General features: G+C 38.6%; 1 protein-coding gene across 5 annotated transcripts in view; it reads left to right on the forward strand.

Annotated features, from left to right (window-relative positions):
- Esr1 (estrogen receptor 1) overlaps window positions 1-26,787 on the forward strand; it is a 357,099-nt gene that overhangs the window by 52,440 nt on the left and 277,872 nt on the right. The window contains exon 2 of one of the 5 annotated variants that reach the window (XM_063233327.1): window positions 12,289-12,438. The exons of 3 other annotated variants lie outside the window; for them this stretch is intronic. The gene's annotated coding sequence lies outside the window, so the exon portion shown is untranslated. Of the gene's footprint in view, window positions 1-12,288; window positions 12,439-17,039; window positions 17,239-26,787 lie in introns of those variants that run through there. One more of the 5 variants, XM_063233326.1, reaches the window with a different exon arrangement.

A 26,787-nucleotide genomic window follows, 5' to 3' on the forward strand; every position in this document is an offset into this window, starting at 1 on the left:
GCTTCCCACTACTGTCTTGAGACAAAGTTCCCCTGAATCCTCCTGGGCTACGTGTTACTTCCTATTCTCATTGTGTTACTTCATTCTCATTGTGTGAGTGGACATGCTGCCCACACCTGTCCTCAGACTGTTATGAGAACCAAATGAAAGCTGTTTACAAAACCTCAGTCTCTTCCTAAAGTGCTGGAGAAGTTGGTTGACGCTGTTATTAGTTAAGATGTTCAGAAAATAATCAATGAATCAATTAAACTTCCATTGAATCTCTTGAAAGATATAAAACTCTGTGACTGAGAGCTGTCATGGAACTCTGGAAAATACTTATGTGTATTTATTTTGTATAAATGAGTGATAAATTTGCAGTTAAGGGCACTACTTTCGAGAAGGTATACAAACATCATTCTTTATGAGCAGGATGTGTGCTATTCCTGAGGAATGGGAATGAGGTCCAACATATTCTCACATTTCTTCTGGTTCATTGGCGTTTCTCCTTGCTAATTACTGAACACATGGAAATGTAGGTCAAAAATAAAAAAACTAAAACCTAGAAAGAAATAACTTAGTGCTTATCACTTAGTTGTTCATTTTAATATCTATTTTTTAATCCTCATTTTAAAAAACCAGTTTCTTTGGAACATACTAACTAACCAAAAACAGTAACTATTTCCATGGAGAGTTTTAAAATAGTAAAACAATCATGCATAGCAAAGAACACTAGACTCTGTCTGTCACTTGTAATCCTAACTCTTTGCCCAGGAAATTTAGACTTCAGCCGCTCTTTCTTAGGTTCTGGAACATACTCTCCTTGCAATCCTTACCAATGACATGTTCAAATTCCCATGTCTCTATTCCTCAGCTATGTGACCATGAGAAATTTCTATAGCCTAGTTTCCTTGTCTGTAAAATATGACAACAATGGAATGTATCCTTTTGGAGTTTTTGCAGTAGTTACTGGAATTAGTCAATGCAAAATAACGCCCTTCCAGCAGAAGGCCCTCGATAAATGTTACTCAGTGTTTTATTTCCAGATCCACCACTTATGAGTCACGTGATCTTACACAAATTATTTAACTACTCTGGATTTCACTTATCTCTTAATGAAGGAACTGGATTGAATCAGTGGTTCTCAAACTCAAGTATGGCTCAGCATCGCCTGGAGAGTGTGTTATATAACAGGAATTGTTGGCCTTTATCTCAGTATCTCATTCAGTAGATCTGGGATTGGGTCAAATAATTCTGATTTCTCATAAGGCGATGGGTGACAGAGATGTCACCACTGGTCTGAAAGAACATGCGTAGTTTATAGATAAATCCATTCTCCATCTTCACTGCATATTCAAACTGTCTGGGGGTTTGAAAAACCCGATGCCCATGCTGTGTTCCAGACCAGCGTCGTCACAATCTCTGTAGGTGGGAACCAGGCCTGGGTGACTTTTAAAGTTTTTCATGTATTTCCAAAGAGCAGCCAAAATTGATAACACTTACAAAGTCTCTTTTAGGTAAGAAAATGACTATAATTTTAACTTAAATGATTGAGAAATGAATTGGTCATTACAACCCCCTTATCCACTCTATCATAGATGGGCTTATGCTATGAGAGAAAGAGCCTTTCTTTAATAAGATGTGTGTGTATTTTTAGAGCATCCGTTGAAGGCCTGCCGTACAGCATATAACAATGGCACATGCTGAACTGCTGCTTTGCACATAGCAGATTACTGTTATAAATCTGTTTTGTTCATGTCTTACTTGATTACTACAGAGTGGTGTGAATATAGTTTTTTGCATCCCAGGGTGTTGCTATTATCTGGCTCTTCCGTCTTCTTGGTTAGTAGCTGAAAACTAATGAAATCGTCACTCAGCCTCTAGGGGTTTGGAGAGAGATACATATAATGTATTGCATGTGCATACACACACACACACACACACACACACACACACACGTACACACACACACATATACAGACACACACGAATAAACAACAGAAAGAATAACCAAACCAAACCAAACAAACAAACCAAAACAAAACATTGCTCTCATTTTCTGAGCAGGCTACATACTGATTTTTGCCTTGATCATTCACAAATTCTGTGCGCATGAAACACTTTCCTCCCTTTTCCCAATGTAACAGATGTCTCTGTGAAATAGTTGGGAATCTACTTCATAGTTATCTTCATCACTTTCCTCTTTGCTAAGACACAATACCTGACATGCGCAATTCGAAGAAAAGTTTATTTTGGCTCATGCTTTAGGTCATAGCCTGACTCCAAGGCAGGAGAACTTGGTAGAGGTGCCTGGCAGAGGAGTGGTGCTCAGGGCATGGCAGACCGGAAGCACAGGAAAGGTGAGAGATCAAGAGAGAACCTGGAAAGGGACACACACCTGTCCCGGTCACACTCACAGGGACCGGCCTCTTCAGACCGGGGCCTTACCTCCTCCTAGCAAGTCCGCTATAACACTCCTGTAAGCCAGTCACCTTCCCAAGGTCCTGCGTATGACTGTGCGCAACTTTAGGGAAATACCTAGATAGAAATGATAGCAATAGGCTTTTGAAGTGAAGTTTTTTACATGATTAGTTTTGAAAAATTATCATTAATAATCTGTTTTTAAATATATTTTAATATATAAAGACACGTATATTTTAAGTATATTAAAACCAGTAAGTATAAAATACTTGTTAACTTCCAGCCATAAACATATAAATTAATATGCCAAAATATACACCAAATGTTTAAATTTTGCTCTTTTTCCGAAGGCAATTTATTCCCTATGTGTTCTTATGGTATTTATAAACCATACTTATGTAATTTCCAAATTATCACCATGGTAGCTTCTGGAGGAGCAAAGCTCTCTGATATTCTTTTGTATTCTCTTTAATGCTTATCACTGTGAGATTGCCTGTCCCCATCAAGTGACCTGATGTGCGCTTCTTTCAATATTTCTGCATATTCTTTGCTCCTTGTTGGAGTTCTTAGTGGTAAAGGCAGAGTCTCTTTCCTCTTACCCTGGAATGCGTAATGAACCATTCCAAAGCCCAAAGACAAAAATCAGTAGCTTGCTAGAAAATGAAAGTGCAAATGTGTTGTTTTCTTTGGCTTGTTGTCGCTGTTGAGTTTTGGTGTGTGGATGTCTGGTGTGTTTCTCTCCTAGCCAGGGTTGAGGGTGGAGTGGTGTTAGGGGTTACAGATTGAAGGCATAGAGTCTCCACTGTGTTAAACTGGCTAATAGAGGAGGATTCTCCCAGGCTGAGAAGTGCAGTGACCTCTGATTCTAAGAAGAGTTTGTTCTGGTTACGTAGGAAGAAGGTATATTACCTAGAAGAAAGCCTCGCAGAGATCAGGTGTCTTCCTAAGACACATCAGTCATCTTTCATTCACAAATTCAGCCACTACCTGATGCAAACACTAGAAAGAATAGCAAGAGTCCTGGCTTCAAGGAACTCACACTTGATGGGAGGTTTGGAGAGGGAACAGAGAACTAGAATACAACGTGTTAAGCATAATTAACCTGGAGGAAAGGGTGAGAGGCTAAGGAGAGAAGGTGCTGGAAGGTTACCGGAAGTCAAGCGAGTTGGGGAGGGAGAAGAGTTGGACGGCCATGTGGGTAAAGCAAAGGAGGCTAAAACCTTCTGGGAAACACAGGCGCAGCAGCATGCCGGAGCCCAGAGGGCGAGGAGCCCCTGGCTTGCTTTGCTGTTTGCTTTGTTGAGTTGCAAAGAGGGCGATGGATGTATCTGCTTTCTCCAGGACTGGCGTTTCCCAGAGGGAAGGTAAGACTTTAGCACTGAAAGCAAGGCAGTCCCGGCAAACAAAGCAAGATGGTTGGACACTCTGTCTTCGTGTGGGTACCTGCCGGTGCACCACAGGCCTGTCTGGTTTGTTTTGTTTTCTGCTTAGTGATAGAAGAATATGTTAGACAGAGTAGGGAAGAGCAGAAAAGAGGAGGCATGATGTTTGTAGCCTGGAAGATAGCCTTATTGAAGAATGTGCTCATACTTGGGAGGAAGAATGCTTCAGCAGCTAAGGACCAACTGGTGGACTCGGAGAAGTCCCTGTGCTGTGCTCTGGAGAGCACAGGACAGGCCGAGGGCTGAGCAGAGAGTTCTTGCTCAGACATGGAGACAGAGAGTTGTATCTCGGAAGATACTGCTGCAAGTTGACAGGGGAAATAAAACGAGAAACAATGGAGTTTCTTTCAAATGTGTGATTCCTGTCAACAATTCATTAACTACGATAGATCATGCAATTGCATTAATCAAAATTAATTTTTGCCATTTTGAAATATTTATCATTCACAATGATGATCACTGAAGATGGACTTAGATTATATCTTCTAAAAATTACATTGTATTAACCTATGAATAGACCAGTGTCTCTTACATGGTTTTTAAATTAATCTTGAGATCAGACAGGACATATGTAAATATATAGTTTCATGTGACTCATGAAACTCCTTTTTTGCTTTAAACTGGAATGGAACTACATAATAGATATATATTACCTGCATATCTCATTTAAAATTTTCTAGTGACCTCAGTAAAAAAGTAATAAGAAGCAACGAAGTTAATTTTATATTTTGTTTGACATGATATAACTGAAACAGCATAGTTTTAATCTGTGGTCAATATAACCAGTTATTAATGAGCTATATTACTTTTTGTTCTGTACTAAGTCTGAAATTCATCTTGTATTTTTCCACTTATAGTACATCTCAATTCAGATGCACAGTTTTGTTTAGGTAGGTTTGATTTGTATGTATATACATTTATACTTGCATTTTAAAAAGTAGATTCACGTACTTTGGCTGTTATAAATGTATTTCAGTTTTCAAAGGCTGAGCTAAACATCAATATCAAAATTTAAGTAGGATTAACTAAAATGAAAAGTATCCTTTTCTTTCACAGTAACATGACTTATTCACTCAGAAGAAAACTAGTTCTCCAAGTAGGTAAGCCTTAGAATCATCATTGACAGAACTAAGAAAACAACAGGTGCTTTTCCTTATATTCATAGCATTTGAAACATTTGGCGGATGTTCATGGCAATTAGAAAACACAAAAGTGGGCATCATTTTACAAATTGTAGGTTGTATCAAGATTTTACTTTGCTTTTCAAAAGTGAAAATAGCAAGCAATGGGTTTATTGACAACACTGTTCTGACTCCAATTTTGAAAATGAAAGAGGCTAGCCTGTGTCCTTTGTTTATTGATCATTAATTCCAAGCTCAAACTGATCAAGGGAACAAATCTGCTCAAAAAGCCAAAATACTATCTTGACTGGGTTCGAATTCACATTTCATATATAAGATCAAAATATAGAAGTATCAAGCTAACTGAACTATTAAGAGTAAGACTTTAAGAGCCTCTCAGCAACACCAGCAAGGTTTTAAGTGTGTGGCTGGTGGCTGCTGTTTTGGACACTAAAGACAATGACTCTATTGGGTGTTAGAATTTAAATAGTGTGTTCTATTCCTCGCCTTTGGCATGCTACCGCTACTTTTTTCCTCTTTAGCTGTGACAATTTGAAAGTCCGGTAGACGCCATCATTTTGTAGATGCTAGTTCCACATACTCCCTGTAGGTGGCAGCACTTTCTCCCTGAAACTGTAAGGAGGAGGAGTTGCTAGGATTTCTCAGATTCTGGCATTTTTCATAGAAAGAGTCTCAAGTCTCTGGAAAATTCTTTGGCAGCATAGGTCAGCGTCTTTGCCTCTATTGTCATTCTTCACACATGACTATTGATTATGGAAAGAATCTCTCGGCCTCCAGCCTGCATAACAGCTCACTGCTCCGATAGGATAAAAGCAAAGAGCTGGGGTGGGTGGGGAATGGGGACAGTTAAACCGCAGTTATCACAGCGTCTTTATCCGCTTATGTCCACACCTCAGCTGAGGTGCTTCCAAGTGCCACTCAAGAAAACGTCTCAAAGTGAATACGAGGCAGTTTTTATTTCATACCCTGTGGCAGAATGGGTCTATGCTTTCATTTTCCACGGAACATTGTCCCTGAAGTTTTGAGAATGGATGCAGAACTGTGGACTGATTTTACATATAAGATATCCACACCCAGTACTGAAAGAACTTAAGATATCCAAGGTTACTATTTACCTGTAAACTGCATAAAGTTCATGTTTTTCATTAATTGATTCATTTAACTCAGAGCCATTGCACAGAGCTACAACGATAGGCCATAAAATTATTATTTTTTTAAAAAAAGTATTGACCTAGGGTTGCACTGAGTCACCAAATTTCCCAGGCTGGGCTTGAACCTGTGATCATCCTGCCTCAGCTTCCCAGAGTGCTGGAGTTCTATAGGTGTGCACTGCCCTACCCAGCTCATGTTTTTACATTGTGAAGCACCTCTCCTCTCTCCCTCACACTGCACTGGTGATCAATAAGAACAGAGTGAGGTACCGAGGTCAGAAATGGAGAGATTCAGAGCTGGGTTTTCTGAGGATTTGTGCCTGGCACAAGACCTGTCCCAACACATTGTGGTTTGGTGTCTTGATTCTTTTGGATTGACATTTTAAAAACACAGGTTCCCTTTACTGTAATTTCCACTTCATCTGTTTCTCAAATAGAATATCAAGGTTCTGCTTGAATTTTAATCACGACTTTACTTCATAGCCAGAATATTTGTACTGTAGCTAGTGTAATAAATCTATCATAGTACACTTTTGATTGAAGAAAAACTATAATTTTCTTAATATATCCTTCAGTTCTTTCAAACGAACATGAAATGCATTGCTAAGGGCTGTGGGGTAGCAGGAAAGATTGGGAAGCAGGAGCTAACCTTATCTGTGATAGCTGCGTGACAGGAGGTATATGGGTTCTTTGGCAGGCGCTTGTTCACATTGCTTCCTTTAACTGCATAGCAATTTTTTTTTAATAGGTAAAGAAACCTGGCCTTATAGAGTTTCAATATGAGTCATCTTGTAAATGACAGATGCATTTGAGAAAATCTACTAAAATGGCTTTGTTTCTTATCTTTTTAACAGAGATTACCTGTAAGGACTGTAGGACTGAGTCTACATTAATACATCTGAGAATTGAAAGTCTGATGTCAGATTTATATGCTCTCTGGGGCTATATCTTCTTGGCTCTCTTTATTCTATTCAGACCATTCTCTCATCTGCTTCATTAGCAGCATTTTGTCTTCATTTCAAGCTACAGCAGTTGCCCCAAATTTAAAGCTTCTCTTCTATCTTTTCTCTTTCTTCCTAATGATCACAGTCCATCCCTTGGATTCAACTGTTTTCCCATGTACATAATTTTCAAATTTACAGCATTATTCTTTTAATAGGTTAGGATACTTATTTAATAACTATCCTTATAAATCTCAGTTTAAGTTCATAAGACTTTGTCTGTCACACAAATTCTAATGCCAATACTCTAGACCTGCTTTTCTGGAGGGCTCCTTAACCTTTAATGACTTAGTGAAGCATTCCCTGTATCTTACCCTATTTTATATCTTGGATCCCTTTAGCAGTCTTTGCAACTCCTTCTAGGATGTTTTTTCTAAATATGAAAAAAAAGAGATACAGTAACATGTCTAGTAACTAAAATTAAACTTTTATTTCAAATTAGTGATAGGCAAATGTCGAGGTCACTGCACTGTGTATATGTGATGTGAAATACATGTAACAAAGCCATAGGCATTGCTGACCCTTTCGTAGGTGTTGCCTATATTCATGAAAAAAAATGCCAAATTCTAGTTAAGAGTTAGCAAAAATAAAGACAAGTTTTCCCATCCAAGTTCATTTGACTCCTGAATTGTGCAACTCAAAGGTCTACTGATAACAACTAGCGAAGCCTTCTTAGAGTCCTCTGCTTTCTAGTTTGTAGTCAAATGCGCAAGAAGCAAAGACTTTGTGGGATCACAGCGCATGTTTGACCTTGGAAAGGACATACCACGCCGACAATCGCAGTTCTATGGGCTATAAAGAGTTATCTTACTCCCTACTGAGAGGCTGAAAGTTGCATATCAATGGTGTGTCCAGGGGGGGAGAAAAGGTGTGTGTGTGTGTGTGTGTGTGTGTGGGTGTGTGTGTGGGTGTGTGTTGTGTGTGTGTGTGTAGTGTGGAGCAAGAAGTCTTTGAATGAAGAATCATCAGTGGACACTTAACATTGGCAAAGGCAAATAGGTTGGGAGATAAACAGTTTCAAAGTTCCTCCATATGAGGTGTTTATTAGCTGCAAAGGAAAATAATCTCTTTCCGCAGAAGAAGAGATCAAAGCTGACATGCATGATGGCACAAATTAGCATCTTGTGCTTCCTAACAATACACAAAGGAGAAGTGATATCATTTCTATAATGTTCCTACCTGTAACCCTTCACCTGAAGAACACATAAGAAAATGTTGGAATGAGGACATCTATAAAAAGCCTAGCTAAAACTCTTCATAGTTGGCAAGGCCGTGGAGCCATTCTAGATCACAGAAGGCTGGAGAGCCGTGGTGACTACTAATTCAAGTGTGACCCTAGTTTGCATCTTGGATTGAAAAACAGGCATTAGTAAGACAGCAAAATTGGAATGAAGTTTATAGCTTTGAAAATAGTAATGGATCTATCTGGATTTCTTGATTTTGATACTTTGGGTAAACAAGAAAAATGTGATCTTGTTTTTGGAAATCCATACAGATACGTGCAACTTGTCTTAAACATACCAATAAAGCAAAATCTATATCTGTATCTGTCTTTCTTCCTATATGCCAGAGTAATATGAAAGATGATGGATTTATAGATAGAGAGATGCAGGAATGATAAAGTAAATTTGATAAAAAGTTGGATTTTTAAAAATGTTGATATTTAAGGAATCCAGGCAAAAATATATGGGAATATTTTGTGTTATTTTTTATGATGTTTAGCTTTAAGTCTGAAATTATTTCTAAAAAAGATAAAAATTAAGTCTTGCTCTTATAACTTTCATGCGACTTTTCTTCCTCTTTGTCAAAGAACTTTTGGTATTGGCACTCCAGGTTGGTCACTGATGTTGTAGTTAACTCCAGAATAAGCCTAGGAGTTCCTGGAACATGTGGACAGACTATATAGTTCTCCATTTTTAAATTCACTTTCCTGGTAATAGCAAACCTGTTCTTTAATGATGGCTGCCGCCTACCAATTTGCACACCAATCCTGTAGCTTCTAGACATTTTATTACCTTGATATTGTCTTACACATGTAGTAGATATTAACACCAAAATCATAAATGGTTTTACCGAGAATTCACTGGATAACTTAGACTTGGAGTCTACTTTTGCAAAGCATGGCTTCTTAGAAAAAAAGAGCAGATCAACTTCATTTATTAGTAAGACTCATACAGGTTGAGCATTCCTAATCTGAAAATCTGAAATCTAAAATGTTCAATAATCTGAAACTTGTGGAGTGCTGTCAGTGGAGAATTCCACATCTCACCTCTTACAATATGTTGGAGTCAAAACAGGCACAATAAAGATATCGAGATGCATGTGAAATATACATGAATTTTGTGTTTAAACTTGGGTTTTTATCCCCAAGATGTCTTATTAAGCGTATGTAAATACTTCATACCTGCAAAGCAAAAAAATCCAAAACAAATCCCTAGCATTTCAGAACAGGAATATTCAACCTGCAGTACTCTGGGAATCTAAGAAATTTTGTCCTTTTATCTTTGAATAAGGTGAATTATAACAATCTTCTAATACCAATCTTCTAATCTTAAAATAGTTTGCTTTGTATTCAATTTATTCTGATCCTTAATATATCTGATTTTGACTGTCCACATGCAATCCCACCTCCTTGTAAGATTATAGTGAGCGGGGAAATTAAAGAGAAATTAATGCCTTTATAATTTTTAATTATAATTTTGATCATGTTTAGCCCATGGACACTTTTCCTATAGCTCTATTTTGGGAGAAAAATCTACTTTTAATTAATTTTTTAGATGTTAAACTTGTTAGAATAACTTTGACTGTAATTTGACTTAGAAGTTCAGTATTCTGCAAGTAAAGAAAACTACTCCAAAGTCAGTGGACCTTGATGTATTTGTTGGGACTCAACAAATATAATTCAGCTAAAGCTACCCAGTTTTATTCTATTAGGAATTGTAGGCCTTATATTAATAAAAGAAATTAATTATAAATAGGACTAAAAAAATTAAAGACCCATACAAAATCCTACTCTTAATATTATTTATTTTGAAAATAATTTTAAATAGAATATGTGTGATTTATATTGTTTTTGATCTAGTTGTATTACACATTCTTTTCAGTGTTTATACAGTGTTGATGCAATGTAATTACATAATATGTAATCATAATATTATATTATTAAGTTTTATGCCAGAACTCACTCAACTAGCCCATCAGTGTTAGAATTCGCAATGTTTTTCATCAAAGCTAATTAACCTCTGCTGCCTTATAAAGTACCTACATACATTTTACCTCTGTTGAAAAAGCTCCTAAGGATAAATTCCTACAGTAAGATTGCTATGTGTAAGAAAATATATAGGTTGATAGGTGATTGACAGCTAGGTATGGGTGTATGTTTATATTCTTACTATGTATTAGTTCTAAAATGTCTTTAACAGTTTACAGTGGTGTATACATGTCATTTGTACCATTTTAATTACCATCTTACTAGTTTTGGGTCCTGGATTCCAGTATTTGCCAGATTCAATTCTGGAAGGCAGCATAGGTTTGTGCAGAGAGCTTGGCTTTTGATGTTAGACAGTTCCGTGACACAGTCCTGGTTCTCAGCGATTTTGTGATGCTAATTAAGCATCACTTAATCTCTGTGAGTTCAGTTTCCTTTAAAAAATGGTACATACTTCATAAAACTTTTGTGGGTTTCAAATGAAATAGTTTGTAAGACATCTCAATATAACCTGGTGGGATGAATAGTTTTTTGAATAATTATTGAATAAGAAAATTGAATAAACACTCATCTTTTGCCCTGCATTTTATGCTACTTTTGTAAGAACAGATATCTCAATATGAATAAAAAGTAAGGCCAAGTTTATCTTTAAATGGGAAATACTTCCTCTCAATAACGTTAAAGGTTGATTTTGGATATTCTTCCAAAACCTGTATCAGTTCTTCTTTCAAGAAAATATATTTTATAAGAGAATTATCAGATAGGATGCCTTTTAATAAAAAAACCTCAAATTGATTTTGAAAATTTGAAAATTAATCTTAGAAAGCAGAGATTCCAGATGTGATATTGGAGGAGCTGGAATCCAAAGGTGGCTGAATCACTAGTTTAACAATGTTTTCAAAGACCTGGGTTCTTTCTAACTTTTTGCTCTGTCATTTGCCTTACGTGTGTTTTGTCCTGAGGTTGAATCATCCTACTGTCAAAAAGTTGTCTTCATCAACCTCCAGAATAAGATTTTCTTGTTCATATTAATGAGAAGATGGGAAATATACTCCTCAAATTATGTGATATTAGTGATTCAAACTGATTAAGTCAAATTAAGTCATATGTTCACCCCTGGACCAACCAGATTAGACCACTCAAGATCTTCTGATGCTGGAGATGGTGAGAAGAGACAAGATTTTATTTGAGAATGAGTCAAGTTGTACATTTTTGTCTGCATCAGTGATGTACACTGATAGGAAAGCGTACTGAACATGTTGATCATAACTTGCCTTACTATCAGAGTTTTATTGACCTGAAAAATAGTCTAAAAAATTTAAAGCTGTTTTCATTGGCTTTCCATTGACTTTCCCATAGCCTTTGAATTTATACTGAGAAATAAATTTCCATTGACTTTCCCATAGCCTTTGAATTCATATTGACCAATAAATTTTGATTTAAATTATTGTCTTGATTTAGGGCTATTACTGATCTTTTAGATTTTATTTGGTAATATCACACTTAGATAGTAGAGATGTGCATATATTCAACAAATGTTCACCAAGGTCTTATTAGTTGCTGTGCATGCATGGTGTTTACTGCTGTGGATACAGTGGGCAACATAGTAGTTTCTTAGATATTGCAAATCTTATTATCTACTAGATCAATGAATTCAAATGTTTTCAAATAAGGTTGGGTTGACTTTTGTCCACCTAAGTGTAACTGACATTCAAACATCACATTCCATTATTATGGCTTGTATCTAGACGTCCCCCAAAAGCCTCATAGACTCATAGATAGAGCTTTTTGGGGTGGCTGAATCTAGGATCTATGCTACTGGGATCAAGCCTGTGTGGTCCTAATTAGTCCACTGATTACCTTACATTAGGTTAGTGTGTGGATAATGGGAAAGTCCACCCTACGTGTGGGTGGTACTGTCTAAAAGCCTTATGTCTTGAATAGGATAAAAAGGAAAGGGAGACTGACACTGTGGCCTGCTGCTCGCTGTCTCCTGCCTGTTCTGCCATAGACTCCCATCTCCTCTGTGATGCCCCTGTGACGTGCCACCCTGCTTTGGAGCCAGCCAACTATGGACTGATACTTCTATAAACTGTGAGCCAAAATAAAACTTTCTTCCTTTAATGTTTGGTATCGAGTACTTTGTCTTGGCCATGAGAAACATAAATAAGACACTATCTTGTAGAAAATGGAAGACAGATTTTTTTTAGTACTGCTGTCATAAATCTTTTATTACTTGGTTAGGTTTTCCTGCGAGAAGTTGAACTCTGGCTCACTGCTGTCAGAAGAGACACCTTTTGATTCTGAGTGAACTCTCCTGTACTTTGAATGGACAGTCCCAAATAACCACCTGAATGAGCAGATTAAGTTTTTACTAGCACTTATCTAATAATAATTCTGTCAGTATTTAGTCCTTAACAAACACTATTACATAGCACAATCTTTATTTCTTCTACGGACAGTCACAGTGGTGGTTGAAATGGTGAGTAGTGGACTTGCACAGAACATTTAGAATCTAGAATAGACAGGGTTGGTAACTGAATGGGCAATGGATTGCTTGGCTAAATGTAACTGAATGAGGGTGACATATAGAGAGACAGGCAACAGTAGAGGGAAGGTAGGTTAGGCTAAATGGGGTAGGCCATGTGTTCCACGACATACTAGGTTTCTATAAAAAGTCCATGTAAAAATAATGATTCAAGGGTTGGGTATTTATTTCTATATTCCTATCAATCAATCAATAAACTGCCAAGAAAATGAGATTTAAAGATTTTATTGAATAATAAAAATGGACAGTTGTGGTAAGATATGATGTCATGGTAGCTTATGGAAGAGTTTTAAATAAAAGTTCTGGAGAGGGGTGGGAAAACTCAGGTTGCATTTAGCCTGGAGGGAAAAAACAGAACAGAAGGAATAGAGATGTGAGAGTCAGGAACATGATAAGTAAAACAAGAGGAAATTCTTTATCTCTATAACTAATGCTGACAGTATGTGTTGACATTCCTGTAGGTCTGAACAACTCACTTGAGTATTATATGCTCTTAATTTTTTATTTATAAATAAGGAAATATTATGCAATACTTGTCACAGTTTCCTTGGAGCTAAACTTAGAATATTAATGAAGTTAAAATTGAAAAACTTTTTCTTGCAAGAGATTTCATTATAAATATGTATTAAATTAAGGTAAAACACTTGAAATGTTTGTTATACAGAATTAAAAACATAGTCATGACTACACTTTCAACTATAGTTATTAAATATAATTGATGTATAACTGTAAATAATATTTAATTTAATGTGACTATGATTAAATATAATTCACAAATATAACTGGAAAAAATTAAAGCTAAACTGTAAAGAGCAATCCTAAAATTGCCCACTTCTTTCCAAGAGGTAGTAGGTCACTGGGTCCATATGAACAAAGCAAAGGAGAATCAAATCAATTGTATTAGTTAGCTTTCCATCACTGAGACACGAGTACCAAACACTCACAATTTAGAAGGAGTCAGGTCTTCTTTAGCTCATGGTTTCAGAAGATTCAGTCCATGGTTGGCTGGCACCAAGGCAGAAACATGATGGGATAGGGGGATGGCAGGTCACAACTGCTTAGTTCATGCAGTCTGGAAGCACAGCAGGAGAACAGTGCCAGAAAGCACCAGGCTAAAGACCGGAAAGTGTCTAATGTCACAGCTCCAGGGCTCACTAAGAAGTGTGCTTCATTGACCCTCCACGTGGGTCGCAAGCCAATCAAGTTGACAGTTTTAAACATTATACCAATATTGAGAATTTTAAGTAAAAGCGCTTGATATAATTAATTCTAATATAGGTCATTTAGTGTGTAATTTTAAACTATAAATCTAACCAAGTCACTTTTCCTCAAAGAATCTTTCATAATGGGATGCAAAGAGAGTTTAGACAGATGAAGTGGCTTGATAGCAATCTATCTGCACCTCAAATTACACTTGGAAATGATTATTTTTACTATTTCAGCTGTTTCTGAGCAAAAAATACATATATAAGAAAGCAAAAATATTCAGATTAGAGAGCAAAACATTTGAAGAGAAAAAGAGGGCAAAAGAAAAAAAAAAAAAACCAAAAATGGAAACCAGTAGAAATGTAAAGGAAGCCCTAAATCAGTCAGAGACCCTAGAATGCATGGACTATACTAGAGTTTTCTGCAGAAGTATTGTAAACCACTCAGAAATAGTGTACAACTTATTTGCTTAAAATTTCCAGTTAATGTGCTTCAGCAGCGTTTTGCAGATAACGACTTATTATGGAGGCAGAGCTGTTTCTCTTTGTCCTGTTCCCAGTCCTGTGATATACTTTTTATTGCTCAAAAGCTATGGAATTGTACCCATGCCTATTGTTGCCTGCCTGATGGGAATTCAGGTAATTGAAAGCATTTATCCTCTCTTAGTAGAAAAATTGGGCACTTGGAAGTAATGAAATCCCCACCTTTGTCCACAGCACAGGAAATACTCTTCATCCAGCTTTGTTCTAAAGTTTCCACTTTTCCTGGGATAACCTGTTGAAAATGTAGTCCTGCAGTGGAGAATCAGCTGGACTTTCTGGTGGAAGCCTAGCTGCCTGTGTTCATAGAGTTACACTTTGGTTGCTATTTCCTCACTGGTCAAAAAATTAAAGTGTTTTTCCAAGAAAAAAAAAGAAAGAAAGAAAGAAAGAAAAGAAAAGAAATGAAAAGAAAAGAAAAACCAGGGAGTATCAAGTTATAGGTCAAACACCAAGTAGATCATATTTTTTGAATGAACAATTGTAAATGTCATGCTTAAATATATATGTTTAGATAATTATGGATAGTGATTAGCTCCTGGGAGAAATTAATGAAAGAGGAGACTTTTTACATTATACTTTATTTTATACTGTATTATCCAAACTTATAAAATGAGCAAGTGTTTTATAATACAAAAAAACTGATAAATAACTACAGGGAGTAAGAAATTTCTTGGGGATGGAGTATGTTTAAATAATTAATTTGTTGACTGTTATTTGCTTTTTCTAAATCAAAACTTACCTGCCTTTCTTGGGAGGTTGCTTTGAAAAGGAAGGGTAAGTGTTTCTAATGAAGTGAACAGCTCAACCTTCCCACCTCCCGCCTAAGTGCCTCATTTTGGTTTTGTTAGTAACAAATGTTACATGGAAGCCTTTGTGGAAAATCAAGGAATGTGGGTGTTTAACAGGGCAGTACAATGGGAACCCTTGCCTTGTACCAGATGATTTATCAAACTGAAGCAGGAAGAGAGACTTGGAACAACAGGACATGAAATATCAGAAGGGGTCTCAGCTGTCCTGGGCACCGTGACATGGCACCCAGATGTTACGAAAGGGTGACCCTTCCGACATACGCACCAGTCTAATCTCCACATCCCTATGTCACAAAATGAAAATAAAAAGCTGTTGCCAATAACTTTTATAATAGCTTTTCTAGCATGTTGTGAAAGAGTGGATTGCATTTTGTGTGGCTACAGGTAGTTTGAGGGAGGAAGACGAAGAGAGGGGAGGACTCGTATCAGATTCTTTTATTTGAGCTTTTAAGGCAAAATATTTTGCAAAATATATGACAGAGTAAACTACTTACCAAAATCATTATCAAAGTCAAAAACATTATCTACTTTTAGGAAAATTTATGACAGAGGGCCTTTGAAGGAAACCTTGAGTACAGTGTGGCCAGTGAGAAAAAAGGGTCCACAAAAACATACATGCTCGTGAGCTGTTCAAAACTGAATTCTGTTAATTGGGAAAGCTGCACTAAAAAATCAACCATCAAACTTTAAATTCTTATCAGATGTCCAGCCTTAACATATTACTAAATGCTAAGAGACTTCTTATGAATATAAAATCCAAGTGGTGGTAAAGCATTAGAAATAGGCGTACTCTTTCTCTGATAAAAAAACCCAAAGTCATTTGTGACTCAAATCTGTTGTTTCTTGCATATTAAACCTTCCTTTTCTCCAGGATCTTAAATCTCTTTTCATTATAGATTGAATAGTGTTTCTCGCTAAAAAATGGTATGTCAGAGTCCTAAACTTCAGCATTTCACAATGTACCTTGTTTGGAGATAGAGTTTTGACATAATGGAGTTGAAATGAAGTTATTAGGGTTGACCTTAATTTAGTAGGACTGGTGTCCTTAAAAAAGAGGAGAGGGATTGGAACACACACACACACTCAGAGAAAGTCAAGTAAAGATAAAGACAGAAAGTGGAGTGATGCTCCTGTAAGCTAAGGGACACCACAGATGGCCAGTAAACTACCAAAGTTCAGGAGGGGAACAGGCAGATGCATGCGCACAGCTCTCAGAAGGAACCGCCCTGCTAATGCCTTGATTTCAGATTCTCAGAACTGTGAGACAATGTATTTATGATGTGTAAAGCACCCAATTTGGTGCTTTGCTGCAGACATCCTGCGAACTGACACTTTTTGTCTCTCTCAACACTAATGCTCTGGAATAACCCTTACTCATTGTTTTTATAGAAGCCATTGACTTTATAGAAAGTCCATTGATGAAGAATACTTTCCTTTGCCAGAGTCTATGCTTGAAGTCAGCTGCTGGGAGGTAGCTGGAGGCTTTCACCCTTGACCGAGTTAAAGGAGGTCGCCGGTGGAGTCAGGTAGCCTTTTGGCGGGTAACCCCGTGACGCAGGGCAAGCTAGGGTTGTTTCCTCAGTCCATAAGTCTTTGTGCTAGCAGGAGCTGTGGTCTCGTTCCCATGGATCTATTGGAGGAGGAGCCCACTTATAGTCATGGTCAGAACTGACATACAGAATCTGATTTTCAAACAAAGTCTCATTTTTCTGTTGGCAACTGATTGAGCTGTTGGAGGTTCTAGCTGGAAAAATGATTCCTGGGTCTTGGCCTCGGTCAGTTTTAATGGGTGAGTTTCACTTTTGGATTGTGAGTTTCACTAATGCTATGGTGTCAGATGTCTTTCAACTAAATAAACATGCCTAACATATTCACCACTGTGGTAACATTAAAAAGAAAAGCTTGTAAAGCAAGTGGGCCAACAGATTGGGACAAGATATTTTGCACAAAGTAGATGTCTAATAAGTTATATGTTAGAGTTGGAATGAGTTGATTAAGCAGGTTTATTGTAAGGAATGTTGCTGTCAGGAAATTAGAGAAGGCTTTGGGAAGATCATGCTCAGTTTTGATTCGTGTTGCAATGAATTTGGACCAAATCCATTCTGCTAGCTGTTGAAGTTTAGTTGCAAGCAGAGATAGAGAATGGTAGATTTTTATTTATTGCTCCGTTTTCAAGTACATTGCTTTGATTATACTGAATGGTGCTATTTTAGGAAATATACCACCTCAGAGAAAACAATGAAGTTGGTGGTAGGGGAGGGACAAACGGTTGGCCTGTGATAATGAATAACTTTGACATTTTGTTTGAAGTTAAGTTGTGTTGTTTGAACTTTTCTGTTCCCAAACAAGGTGCTGTATGCCAAGAATGGGTAACAGTCTCTAGGTCACTGGGGACCAATTAGTCATGGATGGGTTATGATCCTGCACATAATCTTTCTGTATTATCTAAAGGTGTAAGCAACTTGTGGTAGATTCTTAGTTTGGCTTTTACACAAATACTGAGAGAATTGGTTTGTCAATTCTTTTCACCACCAACTTCCCTCTGTAGCAGTCTATGATGTTCACAGTGGTTAGAGATGAGTGGTTTAGATAGTCTATATTTAGGAAAATGTCCTCTATCTGTGGCGGTGAACATTTGCAGGGGAAATGGAAAGAAGTAAAAGCTTTTTTAGCATATTAACAGGATTAGCTGATTGGGCAGGTAGAAACAACTTGGGACTGGATAAAGTCACCATTAAATGACTATATATTTATCAAAACCTTTCCTTGGTTTGTTAATGGCTTTATTGTTAGTGTAATTTTAGATGGATTGTCTCTCATCTCATCGTAAGGAAAGAATGGGCTGGAGTGGATTTGGAGCCAGTGTCTTGTCCAGTGTTCTCCTTTGTTTTGGGGAAAAGAAAACCATCAAAATTTATCTATATGACTATTCTCCAGGTAGTCAGTTCCATCCTTGGGAATGACTGAAGCGGCAGGGAGTTCAAAGGATGAAGCTCTCTGGAAGCGAATGGCACAACAATCTATCACATGGGGATGATGTGTATCCCAGACAATGGAAAGATGTAGATATTCCAATTTATGTTGGTGACTGACTTACGACTTTTCAACTTTACCACCTCGCAAACTGATAGCCATTCAGTGGAAACTGCACCTTGAGTACTGAATGTTGATCCTTTCTTGGGCTATCAATATACAGTACAACCCTCTGGCTTAATGCTTCCCAGCAGCAGTGGACACAGCTCCTATGGGCAACACTTGACACCTTTCAGTGCCCTGTGTTGTAGAGCTAGGATCTTGAGTGGGTCAGATGTATTTAATGGATTTTCAGCTTTGATGGATTTATCAAGATGTAACCCCATCATACACCAAGGAGCACTGGTACTAGCAAGTTGGAGCAGTCCCAGGGGGTCATAGTCAAAGAGGAGCAAAATGATTTACAAAAGATATTCAAGGTCTGCTCATATGAGGACTCAGCACTGGGAAGGTGCAGGACAAGAGAAGTTATCGCTGCAGAGGTCTGCTCTAGTCAGAAGATATGCTGGATTTAGTGATCTGGATACGAAGATTTATGGTCAGAAAATTGGCTAAATATGAGAAAGGACATGCAAACACCTTAAATTACTGGCCATTTTGGTTGCAAGTAGAAAGGTTCAGGACTTTGAAGGCAGTGAAGAATTGGCATAGCTGCTTGAACTTGCTGGGTCAGAAAGGACCTTACATTAAGAACCAGAAACCTGGAGGCTGGGGATTTAGCTCAGCGGCATAAGCGCCTGCCTTGCAAGCAGGCAGTTGTGAGTTCGATCCCTGGTACCGATAAAAACGAAAACGAAAAAAAAAAAAAAGAACCAGAAACTTGGTTGGTCACCCTGAACACATAAAGGAGGGGCAGAGACAGGGTGGGAAGATGGTGCCCGGGTTAAAGGAAAGTGGCACAAGCAGAGATCACGGTACTGAAATGTTTGTAAAAAGAGGCCCAGGAATTCAGTTCAGGGTGGGAAGTCTTTGTGGGCTGTACCGATGATTCCTGCAGCAGTTTTGTAGTGACAGACAGCAAAACAGAAGCTGTGTGTTCTCTGCCATGACTGTGAACAGACAAGGGCTGGTAGGCTTATTGGGCTGCTATAAAGAATGATAGACCTATAGATGCTAATGGCTGATGGTTACTGGAGAACAGCAATGGGTTTTCACTTATGTGGATGTGGGAATATAAGTGCTCAGGAGACTGACCTCAGATTAGTTTCATTGGAGAAGAAACAGGAAGGTAAATTGATGGGATGGTCTAGCAGGCTGGTATTCAGATTTTATTATATCAGACCAAAAGGCCTAGAATGAGAGATTGGGGAATATAACTCTGAAGAAGGTTCACCCAGGCTGTGTGATGGCTAGCTTCATGAAAAAGCTGGAGAAAGGCCTGTCCAGCTCGGACGGCTTTGTTTTTGTTCTTGTTGCTTCTTTTACCAGTTCCAAGTAAGAGTACTGGTCAAAGTTGGAATTGGGGAGAAGGGTTTGATCAGGTGTTTCCTTGGATACATGAGCTGGATGCTGATGCTCTGGGGAGCCGGTGGTTTTAAATAGAGAGGTGCTAATGTGAACGTGCACAGAGGAAGAGTAGAAATCACAACAGATGGAGACCAGAAGGATTACCTCGGAGGCAAGGAGCAGTGTGGGTGATTAATATGGACTATAGATAGTGTAAAACAGGAAAGCCAGGTCTTGACATTTCGGTACCAAAGATACAACTCGTTTCTGACCTAATTTTTAAAAGAAGTTTTCATTTTCCTCAGAAAGTGACAGGCAGTCATTTTTCTTAAATCTTTATTTTTACTGTCCTGCGAGTTCCTGTGGTTAAGCATCATTTTCCTGTTTTGTGCACTAGGCACTGTAAACTGGCAAGCATAATGCCAGGCACCTGCATGCTGCTAAGTGAAGTCTGTCTGTTCTTTATTTCTTTTTTTTTATTTTTAAAAACAGTTCTCATTCCTTCCTTTTCTTTACATGTCTCATTGTTTAATTCAGTGGTTTTAAACTAGCTGCACATTAGAATTACTCAAAGGCGTTGAAAATTCCTATTGCTGACTCCCCCAGGATTCTATTATCATTGGTATGGGAGTGGGACCCCGGTGTTCGCATGATTTAAACATTATGGTTGTGATCCTAAGATGTGGGCAAGGCACAACCTCTGGACTTTCAGGTTTTCTAGTGACAGAATTCAGGTAAGGGTTAGGTTATGATCGATATCACTGAGTGTCAAGGCTCTATCCAAAGAGCACTTGGCATCAAAATAAAGGCACAGAAACTGCCTTTTCAGGTTCAGAGTCTGCCCCTCACAGCCCTAAGAGGGCTTCACTGCTTGATCTACATGATAAGAGAGATGCAGAAGTATCTGGCTAGAACTTGTTTAAATTTCTAAATCAAAAGGTGGTAGATTTATTAAATATAAGTGGCTTTTAAATGCTCAGAGTTTGGTCATCTTTGGTGTAGAATTTGAATGTTAATGAATTTTTTTCTTCAAAAACATCAATTTCCTTTAAAACTTCTTTTGAAGTAGAATTTTATGAATGAAAAGATTGTTGAAGATTCTTTTGTTATATAATCTCTTGATTTCACAGATGAGGACAGGGTTGGATTGATTTATCCGTGATTGCTTGGCTAGTTAAAACAGACAGTCTGAGATCAGGACCCTGAGGGGCTGGCTGCCAGTCAAGAGGTTCTCTTTTTTGCAACTATCTCTTCCCTGTTTTCACTCCCTTCTTTCTGTGCCCATCCATTTTAACAAGCATTTGATAGCTGCTGTATGCTCAAATTTTATATCCCAGTCAGATCAGAATGACTCACTTTTTATTAATTGGGTAGAATAAAACACCTCTCTGATAAAGTGACAAATACTTGTTTAAAAAACATTGTGCAAAGGCTACAACATTTTAGTATAGGCTGTCTTTGGTAGATTAATTTCTTTTGTATGAGAACCACAGATCTCTTTAGGGTAGCTGGTATCTTTTGTAGTAGGCGCTGGGCAGGTCCACAGACGCTGCCTCTGAGTTGAATTCCCCTTGCGACCAATAAAGACTGCTGGTGCCAGGGGGAAGAAAGAGTAGCTAGTGTAACTAATTTTATTGTTACTCAGTTTTCACGTCTGAAAAAAGTTTGAAGCAGAGGTAAGTAGTACTGAGGAAAACACACTAGAATTTTAAAGACGAAGAGCAAAGTTTTTCATTAGCTGTAATGTGTAGAAGTGTATGTTCCATTCATGGAATTGTGGAAGTTTGGGATTTGGATTATTGAGTTCAGATCTCTTATTTTAAAAATAAAGGCTTCTATTTTTGCTTGACTAAAGTCAGCTAACAACTTTTTGGAGTTGGAACTTGAATCTGCCTCTCCATCTTTCTTGATTGAGATAGTAAAAAAGAAACTTACAAGTTGTTCTCCTTTGATTTCTGAGTAATAAATGTTCATGTAGAAACAGGACTATAGAAAATGTAGAGTATAAAGAAGCAACAATTGTGTGTGTTTCTATAATCTAGTTTCTTCACTTTATGTGAGATAGTGAGTCAATTTTGGAATAAAGTCTCAGGAATTAGTATTACAATTGAATATTATAGATAATGATTTTTACCCATTTCTCATTATATATATATATATACACACACACACACACACACATATAATGGGATTGTGTATATATGTATATATATTATATATATGTACATAAAGTATTTTGGTGAGGCTTCAGTGAACATTTGTATTTTCTATCCTGGTGCATATACTGCATTAGTTTCTCAATATTTCAAGATATTTGTTTTTAAAAGTATAATATGTGTAACACTTTAGATACAACTTCCATGTTTCCCTCTATGAATGTGTACACTTGAGAACTAGTGCTGGTGCGGGTTGCTATGGTTTAAATGTCCCTTCTAACATGTGTGTGAAATTTGATTGTCACTGTCTGACAGATTTACATTATGATGGATTCAGGGGTGGAATGCCCAAGAGCTGACTGGGCCACCAGGACTTCTGTGCTCACAGGAGGGACTGGTGCTTTGTAAACAGTGAGGTCACCGTTCCTGCCCCTTGCTCCTTCACGGTTTTGCCTTCCACGTGGAATGAGGCCACAAGATGGCCCCTGAGATGCTCTTCCTTCTGTCTTGGGCTTCTCTGATTCCAGAACTGCAAGGAAATAAATTTCTGTTCTCTGTAAATTACCCAGGCTGTGGCATACTGTTAGAGCGGCATGGAGGGACTAAGACCCCATTTCATCGCTCTTATTCCAGCTGCCTTCTGGAAATCAAGCACCCCCAGCCTCTCCTCCTGAAAGCTAATCATTTAACACAGGAGGTGAACGTGTGAATGGATGATTAAGACCATTAACTGTGAGCCAGTACTCACAAAGGCTCTGCAGGGTTAAATGTAAACCAAAGTCAACATGAAATATACCTCCAGTCCCCCTTCCAGTGCATGGTTTTTCTAAAGCACCACCTCGTCACTGAAACTTAACCATATTTTTTAATGACCCAGAGGTTTGTGACTCAGTGGTTTGTTCAGGTAAGTTTTATTGTAGTAGAGACTGGTCCCACCACCCCACCACCACTACTTTCATAAATCATCAGCCTACCTGTTGCCCTATGTCCCCTGAAGATGTGTATAGTGCCAGTGCTGGGCAGAGGGGACAAGTGACAGCTGGTATCTAGTCCCAGTGGGTCTCCCCAACAAAGCCCCATTGCACAGAGGCTGTGGGTACCTGGAAGAAGGGACTTCTCCTACCACTTCCCAGAGAGGCTCCAAGAGGTCAGCAGCTTGGGCCTCTCTCCTCTCCTTTTGGGGAGATATCAGCTAGTTTGCTGGCTGGAGAAGGGTCCATTTCATTGCCAGGTGCTAAGTGCTTAAGTGCCACTGGTTCCTGCAGGGAGAGAAAAGCAAAAGAAACCTGTGAGAACTGTAGAAGCCTTAGAAGCTCTGAATGTAGGCGACAGGTAAAATATAAGTTTAATTTCAGAGCAGTCTATTAGGGAGCAGGGTTAGAATCTCTGTATGTATTGGTCTACTTAGAGAATAATTTTATACTTTACTCTATATAAAAGATATGTGTATTTAAAAAACATTACTATTAGCATCATCATTATTATTGGTTTCTTTGAGACAAGGTCTTACCGTGCACTCTAGCTGTCCTGAATTCCGTATGTAGCCCAGACTGACCTCGAACTCTGGAGTCTTCCTGTCTCAGCTTTCTGATTGCTGAGATTAAAAGTATGCACCACCTGACTCTGGAAACTTTTTATTTGTGTCAAGTGTGTTGGTCATCTTTCCATCCCCTGACAAAATTCCTGAGAAAATCAAAGTAAAAGGAGGAAAGATTTATTTTAGCCAGTGGCTCCAGGGGTTTCAGTCCATGGGAGGGTGGTTCCCTAGCTGTGGTCCTGAACTGGGGCAGAACACTATGGTGGAAAGAAGTGGTGAAGGGAAGCTGCTCACCTCATGGCCGCCAGGAGGCGGGTGGAGCAAGAGCATTGCAGGAGGATGCCAGGAACAGATGGAGTCCACATGGTCCTGTCCTGCGACTCACTCCCTTCCACTGGGCCCCGCCTCCTATTTCTGTTACCCCCATAATGCCACCAAATGAAAAGCTCAACAATGGGTTAATTCACTGGTTACGTTAAAGCTTTCATGGTTTAATCATTTTCCCAAAGCCCACCAGCTTCAGCACATGATATTTGGTGGACATTTCCAAACTAAACCATAACACCTTGCATTTCTATAGTTTCCTACATGAGGCTGATGTGATTGCCCGGGGGATCTACACTGAGAACCACTGGGTAAATAAACACTTTCATTATTATGTGATGAATCCTGGAAAGACTCAGCAGCTTCTCAGTGTGGTCACTTCCCTCCAAATACCTTCCTCACAAGTTCTGAGGGTGTAGTGGTCTAGTTTGGAAGGCCAAATGTCTAGAAGGAAGCTTTGAGAGATCCTAGGACAGATGGAAGACAAAGGGCTGCTGCGAGAAAGGACTAATTTTTACAGGAGGTGACACCAAACACAAATCTCATGTGATGCCATAATTTAGGGTTATCACTCTGGCAAGCCACTAAGTCTGTCAGGACCTCAGTTTCCCTGTTGATGCAAAGAAGAGGTAGTAGCTGATGATCAACTTTAAAATGTATTTTGGTGGCACATTTGGTAATGAAGTTTGCTGGGAGATATGATTTATCTATTTCATTATCAAATGAGGGATGTGTACAGGGTGTGATGGAGGGGTTGGTTGTTTCTTTTCTCACCTTTTCTTATGTGGGAGGAAAATCTTGGTGTAGGAGAGACTGTAGGGAACTTGGGCTTGGACAGAGGAGCATGTGAAGGATTTGTAAGCCTCACTCTTCTTGGGAATGGGAAGAGACCGAGACCTGGTAAAATACATGACCTCTAAATCCTCTTCAGCCCTCGCATCTTGTGATTTCCTGACTTGTCTTCATAAGATGTTCATATTAAGCTCAAATATGAAGGTCTGTAAAAGGAGAGAAGGAACCAGTGTAGGAGAATTTGTACTTCCGCAAATTTCCAGATGGCAATGGTGAAATTGCCCTGGGACATAAACAATATCTTCAGCTGTGACATAATTTTAATACAACAGTCACAAAGCTCTAGGAAAATAGCTGGTAGTGGTCTGCTCTCTGAGAGTTTTCCTGAATCTAGCAGGATCAGGACTAGCCTCCAAAATCAGATGTTCTTTTCCAGGTCAGCATGTCCCCCTCTTCCATCCTCCCTCTAGTAAGAGGCACTCTTTCTGGTCCTGACTCAGGTCCAGGAGAGCTGCCAGGCATGGAGTTTTGCTGGAGAAAAATTGTATTTAAGGGCTGGAAAACTGATGGAGCCCTGTGCTTTCTTAACTAAATATACCCTTTATTTAATCCACACTGGAGGTGATTTAGAGATTTAGGTGATTTAGTTAAAGAAGAACATGCTCATTTTTTCTAATTTTATGTTTTTCAAGCCCAACAAGCAACCATTTATGTACGCCAGTGTTGCTGAGGGAGACATTCGGCATTCTACAAGACTAAAAACTGAACCTCTAAGAGTACCATTTGTTGACTTATTTAAGAAGTCTATAATTTGATATATGAAGGATTACTCAAATGCTTATTCCTGTGAGCATCAAGTATATTCTTGAAAGGAAACAGAAGAATTATTGACTTCCTTGGCATAACAAATTTCACTCTAAATAGTTTAAACTGTCAGTTATGAGATCTATTTGTCATATTTATTGAAGGCTTTGGGAGAAATGGTGAACAAGGGCTTAATTCCTTGGAGGAAAATAAGTGTAGAAAATAGGCCTCATGGAATATAAATAAAGAATATTCACCATACCTTTAATTTTTCCCATGAAGCCAGTGGTTTCCATGAAGGAAATATACAGCAAATATCAAGACTTTCTGATCACTTCCAAGTCATAAAGGCACAATAGTCACTAATTAATAGTCACCCAATGTAAATATCAAATGTGTTTTGTTTGATGTCATGCCTCCTCCCTTCTCCAGTTAAAATCCAGACCAGCTTGCTGCCTTCAGTGGGATTAGGGGATGTGGTCCTCTTCTTTCCTTTCCTCACCTTAATCTTCTTTGTAAATCTTGCCAGCACAAATCTCTGACCCTACCATGTCCAAGTAGATAAATCAAAGGGAGAGGCAAAAGCTGTGGGATGTTGGGGTGAGCTGATATTATGTTCTGGTTCTGACAGATGTCAGGAGCTGTCACTTTTAGGGGGTCATTCATGGTCTCTGGATCTTGTGTTGGCCTGGCGTCTTGCACCTGTGGATGCTTTGCAGACCTCATCATATCCTGTGGTTGGTTATGCTGGGCTTTAGCAGTCATCTTGGGGAGCTATAGTGTACTTCACGTTGAGGTCAGCTTCCCTTTCAGGCAGCCCTCTTGGGCTGGACCCTAATTTCAACTATACTGGTTTGCCCTTGAATGTTGCCCACAGCACTCCATTCTCTACCTATAAAATCTTGTGAGCAGCCTGCTGTGGTTAACTTGAGATGAGAACTGCAAACCAGATGGGTCAAATCTCTGAGGTCACCAATTTTGCCAATCCTTAGACCAATGTTCTGGGGCTAAGTCACTAATATACTTAGTTTCCCATCATTGGAACAAAATACCCAACCCATACAGCTTAAAAAAGGAGATGATATATTGGATTGTAGTTTCAGTTTATGCATGGTTGGCTGGCTCCAAGGCAGAAATGGCACAGTGAAAGGGCGTGGTGAAGGAAAGCTGCTCACTTCATGGTGGTCAGAAGCAGAGAGAGGGAGAGAAGGGACAGAGAGACCTGGTAAAGAGACCTGGTCTCAGA

This window comes from Cavia porcellus, unplaced genomic scaffold, assembly GCF_034190915.1.
Source record: "Cavia porcellus strain 051 isolate PalLab524CR breed Dunkin Hartley unplaced genomic scaffold, mCavPor4.1 scaffold_22, whole genome shotgun sequence".
Taxonomy (NCBI): Eukaryota; Metazoa; Chordata; class Mammalia; order Rodentia; family Caviidae; genus Cavia; species Cavia porcellus.